Here is a 24,126-nt window from a genome sequence, read left to right on the forward strand (position 1 = left end):
GATTTTGAAGAACTTTGTAGACATTTTTGCCCAGGCTCTGCTAGATGAGCTAGATTTCCCTTCACTAGAAGAACTACAGTTTTTGCCTGTGCCCAGTAAACAGCAAGGCTTAGACTCTGGGAGTGAAGATAGTGACCTGGAGATTTATGAGACCAGTCAGTATCACCTTGTTGTAGTAATTGGAAGTTGGTTGTTTAATCCCACAACCAGAGAACAGTGGGAGAGGCTGCTGATTTTTGGAAAGGACTTCTAGAATAAGTTTTGAGATATCTATTTTTGAACCAAAGGATTTTTCCATTCTACCCTTGTTTGGATGCTGGTTATTGAAGGGGAAGGGATTTTGAAGTGGACAATGGTTCAGTTAAAAAAAAGGAGAAGGAACAAAGATTGCACCATGGACAAAGAAACCTCAGCTTTTGTTGTCATGATTTTCATATTGCTATTTATGATTTTTGCTATTTTATCATTGATCACTTTTTTAAAATTAAACATTTTTTCAGTTGAACACCACAATTGGATTCCGTGCTTCATTTGTTAGGGTCTTTGTTCTTTGAGAAGACCAGCCTTGTAAGTATATGCTGACCAGTACAAGAGACAGGGGTGATAGTTAATACCAGAGACAATCTTACCCATTAGGCACTGGGGGCCAGGAGGTTCTAACCACCCCCTCCCTGCTGGATGAACCCTGGCATTCCCAGTTGCTGTGAGGCATATTTGAATGAAAGAGAGATCCGGGACAGTAATGGTCAGCTCTGGGAACTGTGTGACCCCCTTCATTTGGTACAACCCACAAAGGAGGGGGAGTTACAAATATCTGATGAAGATTTGCTCCTCAGATAAGCTCATAAACCTGATCCAAGGCCTGTAAGGAAGTTATGTCCCCTGCTGCCTCACCCTCCTCTGATGCAAATAGAACTATTCAAACTCATTATGACACCACCCAAAGCATCAAACGTGCACAAATCACCACCAATTTCTAAAAGACAAAAGTTACCTTTTTCTTGCCCAACCTAAATAGCTGGTGCAAGAAAAGATGCACTGTTAATGTGTTGGCGGCATGCTCTACATTTTAAAAATCTGCTGTATGCATATGCAGGCTCCCAACATGTTTTTCAAATGTCCTTTTTACTGCACATACTTTTGGTTGGCAACTAAACTAGTATGTGGTTTATCTCCACAAGCTGAAAATTAGTCATAGCTGGATTTTTGGTAAGTATACATTGTAACCCCTATTTTACCTGCATTAATATCCCCTAAGTTTTTGAAAATTGTCTCCATCCAAATTTTTGCTTTCTGAAATAAAAGATTTCACAATTTTGTTTGAAGAACTGAAATAGGAACTTGGAGAAGGACATTTTAAAAAACGAATTCTGGTCCCTAATAAACCATGCAAATCATTTATGTAAAAAAAAAAAGTATAAAATATGAGTAATAAAATATAGGAGAGAAAAATAAAAGGAAGACAATTAGTAATAAGAAAAGAGGAAGCAAGAACATCAAGAATCAGGCAAGTTGAAGAATCTAGCTAGTATTATTATCATGCATAAGGCCAAGACCAGCAGGGGATAAGGAGTCAAGCAGACTTGTGGCCTGGGGATGGATAAGGTTGCCAATAAAGTTTAGTGAAAATGGAAAATGACAGCTTAGCAGATAGAAGGGAATCCTCTGTTCGAGGTCACATAGAGGGAAGGACAGAATTCCTCACCCAAGGAAAATACTCAAAGAGAAAGTCCTAAAAAAGCAAAGAGACAAAACCGGGGAAACGATTGCCAGCAAAGATATACAGGTTGCAGCATGGATGGCAGACAAAGGAAGTGAAGTTGAACAGCCCTAGGCTAGGACCTGAGTACAAAGGCACACCTAAGTCAATGGTGCCTTGCCCCCCCCTTCCCTGAAAAGGTTCTAAAGGCAGTCAGAATCAACCTCAAGAGAGCCCGCAAATGATCAAGGTGGTTTGAGAGACTGGTGAGTCAGAACACCTGAAAGCATAAGCAAGAGGGGATGGGCAGGCACACCGAATGATCCTAGCAAGTGTAGAACCTTTACAGAGAAGAGATGAATGGCACAAATCTCCTATCAATAGCACAAATATTCTAGAAGAATGACATTTTACTTCTACATAGGGAAATTCAATAGTAGGAGGAGAAGAAGAAACAGGACAGACAAAAAACATAATACCACTGTTGTCAGAAAAAGACATTAATAAAAAGGAGTTTGTTTGGTCACTTCATATTAAGGAAATAAACAAATACATAATGCAAATGAGCAAAAAAAAAAAGCAGCTCCTCTATTAAAAAAACTAAATAGGTTCTGATACCTTTTATTCAATCAACATGTTTTTGTTATATGAGCTTTAAGAAGCCTTGAAAGGGTTCTTCATCATGTGAACGTGAGGTTGCCTCTGTCACGCAGAATAAATTGCATTGATTTTGAGTACAAAAATAGCTTTCCAGCTGTGCTTCTAGCAAAGAAGAGCTTCAGATTCTAAAAAGAAAGCTGTATCCTTTGTGCACTGCTCAATATTTCAAAAGTACACACAGCAGGTAATAATGCTTCCTCTGGCAGTTAAAAAAATGACTAAATCATATTTTTAATTTGTTAAAGCTGCTTTCCTGCATTTCTCCAAACCTCTCGGGATAGCCAGTCTTGGACAGTGTCTTGGATGACCTAATGCAGTGGTTTTCAACCTTTCTTGCTGAAAGGACACACTTGACAGATGATGCTCACATGCATGTCACACTGAACACATGACTGTCACAGGGCTAAATGTAAACATATATTCTGCATTCACAGGACACCCCCCCCCCCGACCCCCAACAATAAGTGCAGAACAGGAGTAGGACGAGGAGGAAGTGACGTCACTCTCCATGCACGGAGCTTAACTTGTGAGCTCCGTCCCCACCAGCCCTAAAACGCAACGCAAAAATACGCGGTAGCCTCCGTAGACATCATATCAGCTATCGGAAACCGCTGGGAGTAGGGAGCTGATGTCGACGAAAAAAAAACTCGCGGATTTAAAAAAGTATTCTTATCAAAAGGGAGGTGAAAGCGCGGAGGACGCGCGATCTAAGATGGTGGCGGAGCCTGCCCTAATGGAAGCGGACGAAAACCTGCTAGACCCGAGCGAGAGCGACAGCGAATGCCCCACCAGAGCAGAGATGCGAAATTGGTTTTGTGCGTTGAGGCAGGACCTAAAGTCTTACAAAACGGAAATAGCATCCCTTATGTCAGATTTTAAGGAGGAGCTGGCAGAAAACACACGGAGGATATATGAGGCTGAAGTGAGGCTGGACACGCAGGGAGAGAGCTGGCATGGATTGAGGCGGGACCATGAGAACTTGCAAGAATATACCCGGGCTCTCTCCGATAAAATAGAGGACCTGGAAAATCGCAGCAGACGTGCTAACCTCAGAATTCGAGGAGTGCCAGAGACTGAGGAATATGCTGATTGTCATACCACGGTTGAACGCATCGCCTGCTTCTTTCTGGATATGAGAGATGCCCCGGAGGGAGGTACTCGGCCTGAGATCCGGCTGGAGAGAGCCCACAGGACCCTGGGCCCTAAAGTTGCAACTAGACACCGCGACATCGTGGTCTGTTTCCATTCGTATGCACAAAAGGAGCAGATATTCAATATTGCCCGAAAGCAGCGGGTATGGGCCTGGGAGGGCCATGAAATCGGAATATATGCGGATCTGGCTGCGGCAACAAGAGAAGACAGGATTTTCGTTGTGTCACATCTAAGTTAATTGCAGCCAGTGTACGCTATCGGTGGCTATATCCCGGAGGACTATCTTTTCAACTACAAGGTGTGACCCATCGGGTTCATTCAGTGGCGGATGCGGCTGCCGTTTTGAAGGATCATGACATCATTGTTGACATACCTCCCGAGGACCCGCAGCGGAGCAAGGCGACTACAGCAAGGCGACTACAGCAGCTCCGGCTTTAATGCCCCGCTGGCAAAGGGCTCAAAAGGGTCGAAGACGACTGCATCGGAACTCAGCGCAAGAGGATATGAATGAGGATCCAGCGTGAAGTGAAGTGTGCAGTTTGGCATGAGTGACTGTTGGCTGGCAGAAGTGGGGAGACTCCTATGATGGCATCATTGACTTGATCAAATATGAGACTCTTGCAGCAGGTTGAGCTATAGAGGACTACAAAGTTCGAGGTTTATAGTTATTAAGCTTGGTGTTTTTGGCGTTAACTGTTTTTCTTTCAGAAGGGTTGGAGGGGTGAGACTTGGGGTGCGACTAAACTTTCTCCTCCTTTCTTTCTGGGATAGGGGAGTGTTATCCCAGGAGATGGTAAAATCAGAGGGTGGGGGCAGGGGGGGAGGGGAGGGGAATAGATTTCCTACTCTAACACTTGTTATACGTCATTCTAGGGCTCGGTGCCCTTAGAGGCACCGAATGTTAGTATTATGTCTCTCTGTTATGCGAGGGGTGCTGCCTTCTCTGGTACGCTGCTACCCCTTGGTTGGAAGGGATACGGTCGGCGGCGCAGCAGGAGCCGGTACAAACTCTAGATAATGGCGCCCTTGAAGTTTGTTTCCATGAACGTCAAGGGGCTTAATACCCCTCGTAAACGCAGCTTATTTTTTAAAGAAATTGGGCGAATGCGGGCGGATGTGGTATACCTGCAAGAGACCCATTTACGCAGTAAGCACCAGGGGCTGATGAAATCGGCTAAGTATCCGCATCAATTCTGGGCGACAGCTGGGTCTTCTCATAAGTATGCAGGAGTGGGCATTCTGTTTCATAGGGATATGCAATTTGAACTCCGCGGGACTATGGCTGACCCCGAGGGCAGATATGTCCTGGTAAAAATTGCTATCGGACAGGAGGTGTTTTCCCTTGTCTCCCTATATGGCCCGCAAGGGCAGAAAGACCTTTTTTATAGGTCCTTACACACTTTCTTAGATAGGCATGTAGAGGGACAGGTAATGTTGGGAGGGGATTTTAACTTAACCTGCAACCCGAGATATGATAATTCCAACACTCGCACGGCTGATTCTAAGGTAGCTCGAAAGGCTCTGAAAGCTTTGACTGTCGTGCAAGCTTTGGTGGATGTATGGAGGGTTCGATGTCCGACGGTGCGTAATTATACCTTTTACTCCAAACCACATGACTGCTACTCTAGACTGGATATGTTTTTTTGTAGTAGAGGGTTACTGTCTAGGGTGGTGACAGCGGACATCGAGCCCATCCTTTGGTCAGACCATGCACCTATCTGGATGACTATCCGGGTAATTGGGGAGGACACAGGGCGTAAATACTGGAGACTGAATGACTCTCTATTAAAGGAGGATCATTTTGTTGCCCAGATACAGGAGGCTATTGGGGAGTATCTGGATACAAATGACACGGGTGACGTGCAGAGCACAACTGTTTGGGAATGTTTAAAAGCAGTTTTGAGGGGTAAATTCATCTCCAGGGCGGCGTTTTTAAAACGGCAGAGGGAGCACACAAGATTACAATTACTTACGCAGCTTAAAGACCTGGAAAAGGCTCATAAACAGCTGGGTTCCTCTAAGATTCCCTACGCTCGGATTGCAGCTATAAAACAACAAATAGAATCTTTGGATATGGATTCCATTGCCCATCATCTTGACTTGATGCAACAAAGATACTTTGAAGGGGGCGATAAAGCAGGGAAGCTGCTAGCTCATGCGTTAAAGAAACGCCAGGCACAATCTATTATTTTGAAGGTGAAGCGCCCGGAGGGAGTGATGGTGATGGACAATGCATCCATTAGACAATGTTTTCAGCAATTTTATGCTGCTCTTTATTCCCCTGACACATCTATTGATGACGGTATGATTACAAGCTATTTGGATTCGTTGCCTATTCCAGAACTTACTCCTGCACAACAATTTATTTTAGATAAGGACATTTCTGAGTTGGAAATTTTAGCTACCATAAAGGACCTGAAACCCGGCAAATCACCGGGGTTAGATGGTTACACAAGCAGATTCTATCAGGTATTTGCCCCAGTTCTAGCGCCCGTATTGGCTCGCTATTATAAAGCTTTGCGGGGAGGAGTACCATTGTCTTCAATGGCTAACATGGCGGGAATTACGGTTCTCGCTAAACCGGGCCGCAATCCCACGCTGTGCGGCTCGTATAGGCCCATCTCTTTGATAAACATCGACCTTAAAATCTTGGCAAAAATTTTAGCTACCAGATTGAGGGGTTTCATTGCATCTTTGGTCCATGTGGATCAGGCAGGCTTCATTCCTGGGCGGCAGGCGAGTGATAACATCCAGAAAATTTTAGATATAATGTGGTGGGTAAAAAAGAAGGCCATACCATCTTTGGCGCTTTCGATAGACGCTGAGAAGGCGTTCGATTTGGTGCACTGGCCGTATCTTTTTGCTCTGCTCAGGAAAATGAAGTTTGGGTCACAGTTTATGCTGTGGATACAGCAATTGTATAGCAACCCATGTGCCTGTGTCAAAGTTAATGGGGGGTATTCGGAGGTTTTTCAGGTGTCACGGGGTACCAGACAGGGGTGCCCTCTATCCCCCCTCTTGTTTGCTCTTTTTCTTGAGCCCTTGGCCATCCATATTAGGCAGAATTTGACTGTACAGGGGGTGACAGTGGGCCGTTTTACCTCAAAAGTATCTTTATTCGCAGACGATATCATGCTGACATTAACGGAACCCTTGGTTTCTCTTCCCAATCTTCTAGCCGAAATGGATCGCTTTAGTAAAGTCTCAGGATTTCGTATAAATCTTGAGAAATCTGAGATTTTAGATATCAATCTACCTCCCATCATGGCTGTCCAATTGCGCACACGTTTTAAATTTAAATGGGCCCGCAGTTCTCTCAAATATTTAGGTATTTATCTTAGTGCAGACGATACCTTGTTTAGCCTTAATTATGATACTTTGTGGTCTAAAATCCTACTTGACTTGGAGGAATGGAATCGCTACAGGATTTCATGGATGGGCAGGATTGCTGCAGTAAAAATGATGGTTTTGCCCAAATTATTATACTTGTTTCAATCCTTGCCTATCCCTATACCGAAGGTAGTGTTGGCTAGATGGCAAAAACAGCTGATGAAATATATTTGGGGAAGGGGGAGGCCGCGGGTGGCACGAACCACCCTCTATCAGTTTCGCAATCAAGGCGGGTTGGGGGTGCCTAACCTCGATCGTTATTATATGGCAGCAAAGTTTAAAATGTTGGTGGAATGGCACAGGAAACGAGATATTAAACCCTGGGTGGTCTTTAGTCAGCAGCTGGTGGGGTTGGTTCCCCTTACCAGTTATATCTGGCAGCCCAAACATACGTGGTGTAATATAGTAGAGGACATTTTGCCGCCTTCAATGCTCCACACCTTGAAACTCTGGTTTGCTAAACGGCACTTGTTGGTAGGGCCATATGAGTATTATTGGAACACTTATCTTTATGCGAATAAGAAATTTCCTGCGGGGTATACTAATTCAGCCTTCCAACGGTGGAAACGACAGGGCATAGATCGGTGGGGTGCTCTGTGGCGTGGGGCGACTCTAATTCCTTTCCCAGAGCTACAAAAGCAATTTCAATTGCCTGGGGTGGATATGCTCGCGTACATGCAATTGAGGCATTTCGCACACACCTACTCCATTGGACACTCACTTATGCATGGTAGATCGGCTTTTGAGGAACTGTGTATGAAAGCTGATCAGGGTATCAAGTTGCTTTCTCAAGTATATTCGCTCTTGGGCTCTTCACCTTTTGGTCGTACTACCCAAATGAGAGCCTGGGAAAGGGATCTTCAGTGTTCCTTTACTCAAAAGGATTGGGAAACGATTTTTGGCCAAATGGGGAAGGGATTAATTGCAGTCTCTATGATTGAAAACGCCTATAAATTGCTTTATCGTTGGCATTACAGTCCAGTACACCTACACAGGGTCAAAGCGACAGTATCGGATTTATGCTGGAGGGGTTGTGCACAAAAAGGGGACTATTTTCATATGTGGTGGGGCTGTCGGATGATTCGGGGTTTCTGGAGGGAAAGGAGGGAGGTGGAGGAATGGCTTAGCCTCATTTTTAAGATAAGGATTGAACTCACTCCTGGTCAGGCGTTACTGGGTCAACCCCTACCAATGGTCGAGATGCAAGGCAACCGGTTGGTTTCTTTCATCCTTACGGCAGCTCGCCTTCGTATAGCTCAGACATGGAAGGACAGTCAACCCCCTACTATAGGTGGAGTATATATTAAAATGCATAAAATTTATATGCTGGCGGACCTTACGGCACGACTTCATAAAACTTACGGAAAGTTTGTGCGGACTTGGCGGCCATACCGTGAATGGCAGGAGAGCGAATAGAGCATAACTGGGCATGAGCGTGCTGGGCTTATGTATTGGGATTGACGTATTCTTTTATAATGTATATTGGGTATAATTTTGGTTGGGGTAGGAAATGGAGTTGGGGATTATGATCATTAACATCCATATCTGTTAATAAATGGATCTTAGAGATTGTTAGGTATTGCTTGTGATCTTACGGGAATCTGAGTCATACCTGGATAAGTTAGCATAGAACGCTAAGTTTTTGTGTTTCCTCAGATGGAGCACCTCCACTGAATGTTGACGTGGAGCTGTTAGGCTGCTTATGAGACGCACTTATTGCTTTGATGTATTATGATTCTGTATGAGATGTTCTCATTGTTTTGTACCTCATTTGTACCTCATTTTCCTAAGGATCTAATAAAGCTTGTAATAACAAAAAAAAAAAAAAGAACAGGAGTAGGACATTCCCCATACAAAAAAGATATTCTAATTGAGGTGGCATCTCAGTTACAGCAACACACCGCTCCTCTATTACCAGGCACTTTGTAAAGTACAAAACCTGTGGTTTTTATTTTACTCTGTGTGTTTATCTTGGAAATCGCTTTTATAGTATACATACTGGTTAAGTGGTATACACATTTTTCATATTAATTAAATAATTAATTAATCAATCCGATTGTTTAAAACACTCAGCATATGTGTAGCAAGCCTGCCATATCAAAGCAGCACTAATTTCGAGGACTCAAACAGCAATAGCCCTAACTATGAAAAGGCTCCATCCACCAATGCATGTCGTATTGAGAAATCACCACAAATAAGACTGATACAAATGCCTACATGCTAGTAAAATATCTCAACTCGGTCACAAACACAGAGCTGACCTTCACCAAATACAGAATAAAAGACCACAAATTAGAAATGTGGAGGCAAAACTGGAATGCAAACCCCCAGAAGCCCCTTCTGCATGCAGTACAAAGCTGGAGAACTAGAAACAGAAATACATTTCCTCCTACACTAAGCAAAGTACAAAGACAGAAGAAATGCACGTTGACAAAATTGACACATTATGGCTTTTGCACCCTGTCACTCCCTCTCCATGATCCTATCATCTCTCACTTCTCCCAATTACTCACGATCAATCGTTCCTTTGCACTCACATCCCTGCCCAGCATTTCTGCCAACCCCCCCCCCCCACATCTTATTCCCTGTGCTTCCTCTCTTCCCTGCTCAATTTTCCCTGCCTCCTTCTTCCCCTCTCTCCCTCCCTGCCCACCTACACATGGCCCCCTCTTTCCCACCCGTCCTTCTCAGCAGCCCCACACTCCCTCTCTCTCCACCCCTTCCTGCCCAGCATCCTCAAACTCCTTTCCCCCCCCCTCTCCACAGGGTGAAGAGACTACAAGCAGCATCACCTCCAGGCCCAGCAGGGGAAGATAAAGTCGGTGTCCTGTCGGGCACAGAAGGACAGCAGTTGGCAATATCTCACGCTGATCTGGGTGAAGGAGGAAACAGCCTCCCAGTAGGCCAGAAAGAGGAGAAAGGCCTTTAACGGGCCTCCTGTCAGGCCCGTTAAAGGAGAAGTTGGCAAAATTGAGAAGTTCCCACACGGGCTGATGAGGAGACAGCAACCGTCTGCTGGCCCTTGCGACACCTTCAAGCATTTTGTGTCAGAACAGTGTGTCCCAACACACTCACGTAATCCATGACAGGAACTGGTCAGTTTACGCATTTCTTTCAGCATAGTCAATACAAGCCAACTGAAGTCAGTCATTTATTTCCTTATTAATATGCCCAGCCTGCATTTCAAAACCTTATCTTGACAGAAAATATGCCGAACTATACAGGGTGTTACTGTCCATTTGCTCTCTGTATTACTGAATCCACAGAGGGAGTGACTTTCTTTTAAACCACATTTCCATATACTGCGGGTACCTGTCTATATTCTCAGTGGCAGGAAATATTAACATTCATTGCCTAATACTGTTAGAGATGTGGATGGGCAGATTGATCGGGCCGGATGGTCTTTATCTGCCGTCATGTTCTATGTTTCTATTTGTGACGAGTCCTTCAAAATCTAATCATAGCTGCTTTCAAATAGACTTCTGTTCCCTTGCCTTGCTCATTGCTGGAGGGTAAGGGTTCAACAGTTTCTCCATTCCCTTTTTTTCTGTACATTCATGGGAACCACACACGGAGTGAGAGCTAAGGTATGCCATTTACCTCACCGTGAGAATTGGAGGGAGAGATCATTACATAGCAGAAAAAAAACACTGTAGTCCTATTTCCAGCTAAATAAGACATACTTTATAAACAGATATTTAAGAAACATGGAGGAATGCTATTTTCCTAAGGTTTTTTCCCTATTTCAGGTCTATGGCAAAATGTTTTTGACACAGAGCCCAGAATAACTAAGGTTTAAGGTTTATTTAAGGTTTATTTATTTTTATACCATTATTTCAGTAAAACCTTCATAACGGTGTACAATAAGTTAAAGTAAGAAAATACAATACATCATAAAATCATATAAAATAACAATGTCTAAAACATAAACACTAAAGCTTAATTAATTACTTAAAACAAGGATAAGATAAGATAAGATAAAATGCATGCAGATAAGATAAATATGCATGCAGATTGGTCTGTAGACCTACATTACTGGTATAAGCGTTGGTCAAGTTTTGGGTGAGTTAGAGTGAACATAGGATGCTGCTACAATAATAAACTGTTCACCTAGCAAACTGAAGGCCTAACTTACTAAAGTTTTTCCCCTTTTCTGTGTCTATGGAAACAAAAAGCTTAGTATATATTCGATCTAGAAATAAGATGACACCTTGCCACTAACTGTTAAAATTATACAAATAACTAATTAAGGGCTTGGTCCGTTCAAATTTGGGAGTTTGGAAACATTTACAACCAAACGTTATTCACCAGCTTAAGCAAATGAAAATATATAATCTGAGGGACAGGCTTGTCTCGTCATGAAGATCATAACCAGGGAAAAGCGCGTGGAGAGATAGAGGCAGAAATGTGGGATGAGGGGAAGGGGGCGGGGTTAGGCATAGAGCGCGCCAAGAGCATGGGATGAGGTGGAGGACATCAACGGCAGTGCATGCCAATTGAAACTGCGGCTATGTAGTGGTTGCAGCGTGAATCGGTGACGCAGTTGTTGTCATCTTGCATAGGGGTCAGTTGCGGCGAGGTGAGCGTGTGCTGGTTTTTTTGCTTTTCCCAGGCGTGGGTTCGAGCCCAGGCCAGTTTCTTTGCCCTTCGGTAGCTGTATTTCTAATTTACCCCAGGATTGAGCTGCACACACAATGAGATAGTATTAGCGTTCTTCCTGGGCTGGAGGTTGAGAGTGTGCGATAGGCCATGCTGCGCAGAGGCAAAGACAAGGTGGTGAAGACAGGGAGGGGTCGGAGCGGGGGATTCCCCAGCGGCAGTCGTATTGTGCGACAAGATGGCCATCGGTGAAGTTAGGAAGGACCTAGGCCAGAGGAAAAGGTGAGTGCGATACGGGGTACCCCCTCTGGGTCCAGCTCAGGCGAGATTGGGGAGGAGGCCCCACCGTTGTCGTGGTCTTCCCCTTTTCCCCCGGGTTGTGAAGAGGCATTTTTGCCTTTGGATCTTTCATTTCCTGTGGAGGGCCACAAACCCTCTTCACCAAGCGCGATTGCTGTTAGGGTTCGTGGCAGCAGCGCGGCGGCAGGATCTAAGGCCCCTTCATTGCGGGAGGATTTATGGAGGGGAATTGAGGTCTATAGAGGGGCGAGAATGAGAGCTGCTCCAGCGTGCAGAGCTGGTCATCGTGGACAAGATACAGAACTTTCGCACTTGCCAGGCCGTAGTGGGAGAGAAGCGGAGGCACCTTTTCCAGCAAAGAACGGTGCGAGAGCAAGAGAAGGGGTTGATTTCGGTCCTGCCTTCCTGGAGGGGCGAGGAAGCAAGAAGTCACCTCAACTTCGCACCGAGAGGGGAGGCGCAGCACGAGGCGCCAGGCTGAAGAACATGACGCTCAGTGCACCAGGTAAGGGTAGGATGCCGGGTCATAACAGAGGTCAGGGAAAATGAGGAAAATGTCCACGGGGGCAAGGACAGGAGGGAAAAGGGGCAGGGAATGCAGGGGTGTTGGGGGATTTTGGTGAGTGGCCGGCATGGGAGGCTGCAGAGTGTAGCGTCCAGCCTGGAGACCGAGTGCCTGGGACAGCGAAAGGGATTCGAGGGGAGGAGGGCCTGGAGAGAAAGGAGGGAGGGGTAAGTTTGGGGGTAGGGAAGGAGCTGGAATATAGCTGGTGCTCCAGTGGAAGGACAGTAGGTACTGTGGCTTGTCCATGTGTTTCCTCAGCCACAGCGGAGTGGGACCAACCTGGGACATCAAAAGCGGAGGAATGGAGAGAGTGGTCCGGCTTTGGAGGAGTGGAGCCCTCCAGGTTTAGAAGACAAGCGTTGCTGGAGATGGAGCAGGGAGTGGCAGGTGTAGATGGGGGTGTGAGTGGCAGAGGTGAGTGTTCAACGGTGATAGGGGATAGTCAGGCAGAGGTGGGAAAGAAGCGCAAGAAGTCCAGCAAGCAATCCAGTTCGGATTCCAGCTTCACTGCGTTGCGGTCGTCTACTTCTGATTCGAGTGTTCATGGGCGAGGTGAGGGGGAGGGTCCTAGAAATGATATGGGACACCCAGCCTTGGCTTCGTTGACTGAGTTATGGGAAGGGGTGCTGAGTAAGTTGCATAGGAGGATTAAGATACATAAATATGTAAACATATTTAAATTTCTTGAGGGCAGGCGGGGAGCAAAAAAGGACAAAAAGAAAAGTAAGACATGTAGGAGGGATGGTCTTAAGGTGTCCAAAAACATTTTGAACTGGATTAGAGGGTTCTTCAGGTTAGCGAGTGTAGTTGGTCACTATGAGCCGCAGCAATATGGGGCCTTACTGGCATATGGGGATAGCATAGTAGGGGCTTTTCAAGATTATGCAGGCTGGGCTTGGCTAAATTATGATGAGAAGTTTAGAGATAAGATGGCGGGGAACAGATATATGTCTTGGGGAACGCAGGACATCAATTTATGGTTGACGCAAATGACCAATAAAAGTGCGGGGAATGTTAAACGAGCAGGGGGGCTCATGGGGCAGGAGAGTATAAACAGCGGTGGGGTGGGGAGTAGCTCCTTTTGTGGTTCAGGGATGGGGCAAAAAGGGGAAGTGGGAGGCAGAAGTTTGGCAGGGAGCCACGATGCTTCTTGGAGATTCAACAAGGCGACTTGCCTGTTCCCGGATTGCAAGTTCAAGCATGCATGCTCAACGTGCAACACTCCCCACCCAGCCTCCAAGTGTGGCCAGGCCCAAAGTGCTGCCCTTTCAAAGGGGGGCAAGCTGTTATAGGCGCTCAGAAAAAGCATCTTCCCCAGGAGCTGGAGAGTTGGCTGGAGCTCTATCCAGATTGTAGTGTGGCGTCTTTCTTTTTTAATGGTTTTGCAGAGGGGTTCAAAATACCTTATAGGGGGCCTGGGTTTGGGGGCAGGGTAAAAAAGGCGAGGTTGGTGGTACGGCTAGCACAAATGTTGAAAGTTAAGCTGGAAGGTGAATTGTGGATGGGTAGACTGGCGGGGCCGTTCGAGGGTAACAAGGCGGATTAAGGAGGATTTAGCAGTATGGAAAGTATTCTTGGATTCGTTCAATGGAGTGCGCATGATAACGGAGGAGGAGATGTCGAATCAGGAAATAGAGTTGTTTTCTGATGTGGCGGGTGCCTTTGGTTTTGGTGTCTATTTCAAAGGGTAGTAGTGCGCCCAGCCATGGCCAGACAATTGGGTAGAGGCTGGGATGACAAAGAATATCATGTTCTTAGAACTATTCCCCATGGTGGTGGTGTTAATCATTTGGAGTTGCAGAATAAGACAGTAATTTTCTGGTGTGGCAACTTGGGGGTTGTGCAGGTCATCAACAGATTGGCTCATTGTCCAAGGGTTTCAGGGTTGTTGCGGGAATTAGTGGTTTTATGCTTAGAGGGGAATGTGAACATAAGGGCAAAACATGTTCCGGGAGTGCATAATGTGATAGCTGATGCTTTTTCTTGTTTTCAATGGAAGGTATTTTGAGAAGTGGCCCCTCATGCGAAGCCAGTGGCCGAAGTATAGAGATTGATTCAGCAGTCGGTGGCGCCAGCCACATGGGCGACATATCTTTCGGGACACAAAACCATAGCTACCTTCTGGAGAGGATGGGATGGGTAGGGGGGCCTGTGGCAGATGAGTTGATAGTACAGTTCATATTGTGGGCAAAGCGGCAGGGTTACACAGTGATGGTGGTGCAAGGGCAGGTAGCGGGGTTTTCCTTTTTTCAGAAATTGAAGGGATGGGGGATTCCTTTGATCAGCTTTTAGTGAAGAGGGTGATGGGAGATTGGAGGAGGGGAATGGATCATACGGGAGATAGATGGAAGCTGATTCATTATGGGGATTTATTGCACTTAACTAATCAATTGAGTACGGTATGTTGGTCTGTCTATGAGGTATTACTATTCAGGGTTGCCTTCTTGTTGGCCATGAGGATCAGTGAGTTGGTGGCGAGGTCGGGGAGAGGGGGCAAAGATACAGGTTTGCGGGTAGAGGACGTGAGTGTGAATTGGGGGCAGGTTACCTTGTTTTTGCATAGGGTCCAAGACGGATCAACTGGGGAAGGGTCGATACATCCAGTTAGTACAGGTGGAGAACCCTTGGGTGTGCCCGGAAAGGACATTGCAGGAGTTCGGGCATCACAGGCCGGATGTCCCCGGCCCGTTGTTAGTGCATGAGGACAGGTCCCCGTTAACTAGATTTCAATTTAACAAGGTGTTGAGTATGGTGGTGGCAAGGATGGGATGGGATGCAGGAGCGTACAGCTCGCATTTCTTCCTTATAGGGGCAGCCACTTCGGTGGCAGAAGGGGGGGATATCGGTGGATGGGATTAAAGGCATAGGGTGATGGAGGTCGCGGCCATTCTGGGGGTATATGAAGTCTTAAGGGAAGCAAGAATGGTGTGGGGGAGGGCGAGGGGTGTGATAAGGGGGTGGGGAGTGATGGGTAGTAATTGTTGATTTTACTTTTTCAGCGACCGCAGGGGTGTGTACAGTGGCAGGGTGTGCCTGGATTGTGGGCCATTCGTTTATGCATCGAGCGCAGAGATGGGCGATGAGACGACCCTATGGGGAGCAGTTGGAGCTGGATCAACATAATTGGACGCTGGAATGGTTCAGCAGACAGGGCATGAACTCTTGCCCTTCTTGCGGGAGCAGATAGACTCGTGGGGTGTGCCCAATATACTTTTAATCCACTTGGGCGGGAACGACATAGGAACAAAGTCCTGTAGGGACTTATTAATGTGCATGAAAATGGACTTGGCACAGGTCATAATAAGGTGGCCCAGCATTAAGCTGGGCTGGTCTGACATGATAGTGAGATTGAAATTTAAAGACCAGGCTTTGTGGAATTGGGGGGGGGGGGGGGGGGGGGGGTTCAAAATGAATAAGCAAATGAAGCGGTGGATGGCTTGGGAGGGGGGTTTCAGCATGCAACATGACTGGTCGTGGGGAGTTGGGGAAGGGTTGTTTTGCAGTGACAGTGTCCACGTATCGAACGTGGGTATGGACCTATTTAATGTGACCCTGCAGGAAGGTCTGGAGAAGGTAATTGGGGGATTGTAAATGCCGCAGTGGGGGAACAAAGACATAAAAAGGGGTTATGTCCTTTTTGATGGCAGGAAACCTGAGCCCATGCTGTAATGGGAGAAGAAGTAAGATTAATTGGGGGGCAGGGGGGTGTCTCGGGCAGTTTGGGGGGGCTGCTGCTCGAGCGGGCCAAAAGAGCTTGGGAAGGCTAATGCTCTAGGCCTAAGCTTGCCATCGCTGGGGGGCGAGGCGAGCAAAGAGGGTGGGGAATGATAACTTTACCACTGGTTGAGGTGATAGAGGACAGGGTGGGGGGGGGGGGGGGAGAAAAGGGGTTGAACGGTTTGCAATGTTAATGATAATGATGTTATGTTACCCGGGCTCGGGTAGTTCAATAAACTGCGGCCTATTTACAACGCCATTAAGGTGTTTGAGTATTCTTTGGGGGGGGGGAGGGGGGGGAAGACCTGGTTTAAGCGCATGTCTTGCCTACCTGGGTTATATATTATCAGTTTTATTACAAAATGACCCATATTATCCCTTTCCTGACATGCAGAGCGAGTCCTCTGATTATAGCCAATATCTGGATTTGTGTGGAGGAAGTGAGTGTGCTCCCGTCATGATGTCAGCTTGGTACTTAAAGAAACTGAATTTTAGGGATTATAAATATCAGGAAATATGAAAAAGAGTCTTTTCTATTAAAGGCCCTAAGACATGGAATCAAATTTCTAATGATTTGAGGAAAATGGAAGAACATTTTTAAATAAATTTTTAAAAAGGATCTTTTTAAACAAGCTTGTGGGGTGTAACATGAAATATTTTAAATACTATAAAATCTTTGTTGGTATGCTAAACGTTTTATGCATGTTTTTGTACCATAAGCCACATAGATCAATAGTGTTGTATATTGCAGATTATAAATTTAACAAATAAATAATGCAAATAGTCAAGCAAATAAACTAATAAATAAATAAAACAACAGTAAAAAAATGTTTACTCACATTTCGGTTACCACACAGTTTCATTTAAGTACACTGAAAAACAATTATACAGTCCAAATCTATAGGCAACAATTTTGAGTTATGTCTTTCTACTTTCAAGCAATGGCTACACCATGACAAACTCACCCTCAGTATCAGCAAAACCAAATTCCTCACCATTCAATGTTCCTTTGCTAAACCTGTTCCTGTTACTATTTCTATTGGTAATGCCACCTTTGCCTTTCAACCATATGTCAAAAGTTTAGGTGTTTGGTTAGACTCCACTCTTTCTTTCCAGCATCTTCTAAAAACTGTGATCAAATTTTGATTCTTCAAACTGCATATTCTTTATGGCCTAAAAAAATTTCTTGACTACTTTAACTTTCGACTAGTGGTTCAAATCATTATGTTTCCCTTATTGGTCTATTGCAATGCAGTATATCTGGGATTACCAACTACCACTCTCAGACCCTTTCAGCTACTACAAAACCCAACAGCCAGGCTTATCGAAGGCAAAAAACACAATGAACATATTACCCCAGTCTTATATAAGCTTCAGTGGCTACCAATCCAGTTTAGAATCCACTTCAGGTTTCTTATACTTCAAAAATTGTTGAAAGTAACAACATTTCCCTGAATTAATGCCCTACTTTGAATTTACCAGCCAACAAGGAATTTAAGGTAATCTTAGCTGGGGTTACTCAATGTCCTATCTGCAAAGCTAGCTTGTCTCACTGAAACCAGGGACTGTGCATTCTCAGTGGCAGCTATAAATTTATGGAACTCTCTGACAGCAACTATCAGGCAAACTTAATGTACCAAGACTTTTAAAAGCTTCTTAAAAGCTTTTTTATTAATCCAGGCATTTGATTGAATGTCATATCAGAAACAGCCCTCATGGTTTTGTTGGTTTCTATTGACATTGTTATTGCTCTGTTTCCATGTTTTATCTGATTATGAATGCACTATTATGTAAATTGCCTAGTGCCTAGGCGTTGGCGATTAATAAATCCTTATTAAACTAAAACTAAACTAGAAAAAAGCAAATTAAAATAAAAATAGACATTTTTATTATGTAGAAAAAGTACTTTAATATTTCTAATGAACTTGCAAAGAATGTTCAGCATTAGTTTCCAAGGGCTTATATATGTGATAGTATATTCTGCTGAGGGTGTGATCCCAAAGTCAGGAGCAGGCTGCACAGGCAAGACAAGAGTGGCGGGTTGACTGGAGCAGGAATAAGGTGCTTTCTGCCTGTGATGGCCACCTTCCCCTCAGGAAACACAAGGCACACACGGAGACAAGGATGAATTCAAACCTGGAGACATGAAGGTGCCCATAGAAGCAGGGCAAGACTGCTGCAGGAACCAGGAGACAGGAAGGCACCCACAGAAGCCATGTAGGACCACTACAGGAACACAGGATGCATGAAGCAATATAGGACAAACCAGCAACAAGAAACATAGGCCTGTGAGTAGGCCCAAATGTAAGGTTACAAAGAAAGGCCAAACATGACTGGAGTCTTAGACTGCAAAGTAGGACCAAGACATAAACCAAGCTCTGGTCAAATGCAGACTGTGAGGCTCAAATATAACTAAATCCAAAAAGGAAGTTGATAGCTACAGCTGGAAGTTCAAGTCATAGAGCTGGGAGGACCAGACAGGTAGTGCAAGAAGCTCAGCAAAGCCCCTTGCTAATGGAGAGAAGAACTTCCCAACAGGTCTTCACAATATCTATCTATCTATCTATCTATCTATCTATCTATCTATCTATCTATCCCAGTAAGCTTCTCCATTGGTTTAGAATGTAGAACTTTTCAGTGGAAGTAGAGTTTTTCTGAGTGATAGTTGCATACTATCCCAAGAGGGTAGGTATTTGCTCTAAAATTAAGAAGGGGATTCCATAAGTCACTGGGGAGTTGATGGGAAAACTAGAGAGTTAGCAAGTGGCTGTGCTGTCTAGGGCTCTATGAGAGGAGAGGGCATATTGACTTTTCTTGCCACATGAGATAATGTGTTTATTTTCTCATATGGGCTGGAAGGAGTTCCAGGAGGAGCTCAGCCAGAAGTGGTCAGGAGAGTTATTTTCACCAGTTCAAAGGGAGGAGACTCATCTGGAAGGCTGAGCACAATCAACCAGGTACTGTGATACAAATTGTCTGTGGAAGAAGAGGATTTCAAGTTCCAAGAGGGGGAACCAAGGGAGAGGAAGTCCGTAGGGAGCAAAGGAAGTCTAAATTCCCACATCTATTACTCAAGCAGCCTGAGAAATTGACTTCTGGTGATTTTTCTCTACTGACTACTGTCTATTGATTTATGTGAAGAACAGTTTTATCTGTACTTTTTTCTACTGTTGTACTATTTAACTTGATTTTTACAACAGTATTATATTATTTTGTTTTGGATCTACACTCATTGTATGAACTTCTTATATTGAAAGATTAGATGGTCATCAATTTGGGCCTTGTAACATTGAGCTGTTCTCCATTGGAAGAATCTTGATCTGGGTCTGCAGCCAGTTTTTCCCCTTCTCTGCAGTACTCAAAGGTGGTCCCTTGCTTTCTTCAGGGAGTATCCAGAGAAAGAGGGTTATATATATACAAATAATTTCTCCTTCCCCCAAATGGCTACCATGTGGAACTTAGCTTTTGCGGTATTGCACCAATTATCTGGAATGAATTGCCACATGAGATCTGAGCAAAGACTACCTGTGATTTCATGAACAAGTGAAATCATGGCTCTATCAGGCATTTGAAGTAAAATAGATCTAGCTGAGGCACTGTGAATAGGATTAGAAATTGGAACGAAGAATAACTAATGTCAATCGTTGTGTTTTTGTAAATAGATTTATGTAAATATAATTTATGTTATAAAATCGGGAGTAGATTTGTTTGCGCCGGGTTGGGCGAACAAATCTACTCCCGCACGCACCTTTTAAAATCTACCCATATGTGTGTGTGTCTGGTTGCAAGTGTGGTTGCAAGTATGACATCTGCTGATTTCTGCAATCCATTATTTTTTCTTTTTCTCTGTTTCTCTTTTTTGCTTTGGCCACTCCCATTAATGGGAGTGATCATAATAATGTTTTCTCTGTTCTGTAGATATGGAATTTGACATAAACATTGTTGATAATTAGGTAGGGTTTATATACATATCTTCATGCACACTAAATACCAGCACACTAAATACCAGCAGTAAACTACTGTGGGCCATTACAGTGGCCCACAGTAAGTTTACTGCTGTTGCTACTCAAATATGAAAATAAGTATGCAACTCCAAATCCAGGTTCTCCTAAAGGTGAACATGGGCCATATTCAGTATGGAGAATAAGTCAATAACTCACTCTTCTAAACCCCTATGAAGTTTCTTCATTGGAGGGGAAGGACAAACATACAAGACCCAAGGCTTTAGGTGTACTTTAATCTTCCAAGTGCCAATAATCGATCTGGATACTACTGATATTTCAGCATAAAACTTTTCTAAAGAATTTTCTTATCATGAATAATGTATCACTTTGTACAGTTTACTTTAGCATCTAAAATACAAACTTTAAGTAGTAAATCTGTGAATCTATATTTCCTTAATCGATAAATTTGATTCCCCTCTATAACCCCTTGGATTTTAGGGCTTCTTCTAGGGTAACTGACAAGGTTCCTCCCTTCGAAGGAGCTTTCTTCTTGTTGATAACTGAAATTCACTGCTTGATCTTTACCCTCCAGTTTCACTCCTCTCCATCTCTTCTGTACCATAGATACCTCCTTTGCTGTATTTCTGGGCGAGCACCAGCTTGGTGTCTCTTTTCTCTTCACCCAAGTATGATACTGGATAAGTTCCACACCTGGCATCCAAATGTATGCCAGGTGGGCAACTGAGTCTCTCGGACTGAAGGACATGGAGTGACTGAAAAGTTCATAACTTTCAAAGCAAAGAACTATGATTGGCTTCAGAGTATTTAGGTTTTAGGAAACCCTTAGGCTAAACCTTTATAAGGTGCGTGCGGGAGTAGATTTGTTCGCGCAACCCGGCCTTCATCAGAGGGCACTTCTCAGCATTTCCTGCCATAAGGCCTATATAGTGCATGCATACGCATGCGAGCATGCCTAAAAGATGGTGACGGGAGTGGCAACTTGCAGCATCTTGGGCTATGCTGGGCAGCGTTCGGAGCAGGGGGTTGTGTGCTGACCACGGATGGGTCCAGCCACATGGGGGGTGAGTGAGACGGGTCATGGGGCTCTCCTGTGAGGCGCCGATTGTAACACTGGTAAAATCACAGATATCCTCTGCAGTCTTGGATCCTATCTTTTAGATTCCCATTCAGTATACTGTTCTGGGCGGTGTCATCTCTAGGCTCCCCTTGAAGCAATACCTGTTCCTAGGTTCAGATGCTAGTAGTTCAGTAGTATGCTGGAAATCTCTCTTGCAATGGCAAGGATAAGCTCCTGCAGACTCCTCTCATACAGCAGCTTTGAAGCAAGGTTTCAGTACTGGGAATCCTCTCTTTGTCTCCAGTAAGGACTCTACTTTTTAGAATTCAGACAATGAGGAAATCTCCCAAAGTAGATGAGGGGAATAGAACTAACTCCCCTCTTCCATAAGATCCTACTTCCCTCTCAAGATCCTCCTAGGATCCCAAGAAAATCTTCCAAGTGCCTAGGGCCTGTGAATGTCATCCTTGGGTCCCAGCCACCTTCTTAGGACAGGGGATAGAGGAGAAGGACACTTTTGGGAAACCCTTCTGAACACACCATCCACTGGGGAGTATCAGGGAACACTACACACTCCCGCTCTCTCTCTGACATCATATATCCAGGTCTGAGAAGACTCTGATGCATATAGTGACATTCTTACACCATTTAACCATTTTGGCAGTCATTTGGTCTTCATTCAACCTTTTTTTAAATGCATGAAATATATTTTATTTGGGCTTCCAAGATTACATTTTTAAACTATCTCCACGCTACATGCAAACCTTTTACCCTATCAACTGCTACTTATAGTTTTTTTCTAATTAATTTCCTCAGTTTTTTAAAGTTAAATGCTACTGCAGTAGTTTTACTTGATATCCTCCTTCCAGTGATTGTCAAATTTGTTTTCATTATTATCACTATTGCCAAATAGCTCTACCACTTTATCCCTTGTACCAGATCTTGCATTCTGTTGAGAATTACATCTAAATTAGATTCCTCTCTAATCAGTTCCAAGACCAGCTTCTCTATAAAGCAGTAATGATATCTAGAAACTTTACCTCCCTGACATGTCCTGATGAGACATTGATCCAATGAATATTGGAGTAAATGAAATCTCCCCTTAATATTGTGTTGCCAATTGTATTGGCCTGTTTAATGTGTTAGAATTTCAGTCTTTCTCTTCATCTTGGCCAGATGGATGGTATTTATATCTCCACTATTATACTTTTCCCCATCTCATAAGAACATAAAATCATAAAGCTTGCCATGCTGGGTCAGACCAAGGGACAAACAAACCCAGTATCCTTTTTCCAACAGTGACCAAGTTAGGTCACAAGTACGTGGCAGAATCCCTAGGGGGTAGATAGATTCCAAGCTGCTTATCCCAAGAATAAGCTGTGAATTTCTGCAACTCTCCCTTAATAATTGTTAATGAAATTTTTCTCCAGGAACTTGTCCAAACCTTTTTTAAACACAGCTATACTAACAGCTTTCACCACATCCTTTGGTAATGAATTCCAGTGCTTAAATGTGTTGAATAATAATATTTTCTCTTTTTAGTTTTAAATGCATTATCCAGTAACTTCATTGTGTGTCCCCTCATCTTTGTACTTTTTGAAAGAGTAAGCAACTGATTAACGTTTACTTGTTCCATTCCGCTCATTATTTTATAGACCTCTATCATATCCCCCCTCAGCCATCTCTTCTCCAAGCTGAAGAGTCCTAACTTCTTTAGCCTTTCTTCATAGAGGAATTGTTCCATCCCCTTTATCATCTTGGTCGCTCTTCTCTGTAACTTTTTCTAATTTTGCCATATCTTTCTTGAGATGTGGGGAACATAACTAAAAACAGTACTCAAGATGAGGCACTGTGATATTCTCTGTTTTACTCTCCATTCCTTTCTTAATAATCCCTAGCATTCTATTTGCTTTCTTAGCTGCCTCTGCACACTGAGCAGAAGATTTCAACATATTTTCAATGATGACACCTAGATCCTTTTCCTGAGTGGTAACTCCTAATGTGGAACTTTTCATTTTGTAGCTTATAATTTGGGGCTCTCTTCCCTAAGGGGCGGATTTTAAAAGGGTTACGCGCATAATTTAAGCGCGTAACTCTTAAAAAAAAAACCCTGCACGTGCCGAGCCTATTTTGCATAGGCTCAGCAAGGCGCACAAGCCCCGGGACGTGCGTAAGTCCCGGGGCTTTGCTAGGGGGGCGTGTCGGGGCAGTGCGATGTTTGGGGCATTCCGGGGGGCGTTCCGGGGGCGTGGTGCCGTCCAGGGGGCGTTCTGGGGGGCGTGGCTGAGGCCTCCGGACCAGCCCCTGGGTAACTTTTGCGATAAAGGTAGGGGGGTTTAGATAGGGCTGGGGGGCTGGGTTAGGTAGGGGAAGGGAGGGGAAGGTGGGGGGAGGCGGAAGGAAAGTTCCCTCTGAGGCCGCTCAGCAAGGCGCACAAGCCCCGGGACGTGCGTAAGTCCCGGGGCTTTGCTAGGGGGGCGTGTCGGGGCAGTGCGATGTTTGGGGCATTCCGGGGGGCGGTCCGGGGGCGGGGTGCCGTCCAGGGGGCGTTCTGGGGGGCGTGGCTGAGGCCTCCGGACCAGCCCCTGGGTAACTTTTGCGATAAAGGTAGGGGGGTTTAGATAGGGCTGGGGGGCTGGGTTAGGTAGGGGAAGGGAGGGGAAGGTGGGGGGAGGCGGAAGGAAAGTTCCCTCTGAGGCTGCTCAGCAAGGCGCACAAGCCCTGGGACGTGCGTAAGTCCCGGGGCTTTGCTAGGGGGGTGTGTCGGGGCAGTGCGATGTTTGGGGCATTCCGGGGGGCGTTCCGGGGGCGTGGTGCCGTCCAGGGGGCGTTCTGGGGGGCGTGGCTGAGGCCTCCGGACCAGCCCCTGGGTAACTTTTGCGATAAAGGTAGGGGGGTTTAGATAGGGCTGGGGGGCTGGGTTAGGTAGGGGAAGGGAGGGGAAGGTGGGGGGAGGCGGAAGGAAAGTTCCCTCTGAGGCCGCTCAGCAAGGCGCACAAGCCCCGGGACGTGCGTAAGTCCC

The 24,126-nt window shown here is 45.0% G+C and overlaps 1 protein-coding gene across 3 annotated transcripts in view; it reads left to right on the top strand.

Annotated features, from left to right (window-relative positions):
• CORIN (corin, serine peptidase) overlaps positions 1 to 24,126 on the top strand; it is a 513,735-nt gene that overhangs the window by 167,240 nt on the left and 322,369 nt on the right. The window lies entirely within an intron of this gene.

The sequence above is a fragment of the Rhinatrema bivittatum genome, chromosome 1 (assembly GCF_901001135.1).
Source record: "Rhinatrema bivittatum chromosome 1, aRhiBiv1.1, whole genome shotgun sequence".
NCBI lineage: Eukaryota > Metazoa > Chordata > Amphibia > Gymnophiona > Rhinatrematidae > Rhinatrema > Rhinatrema bivittatum.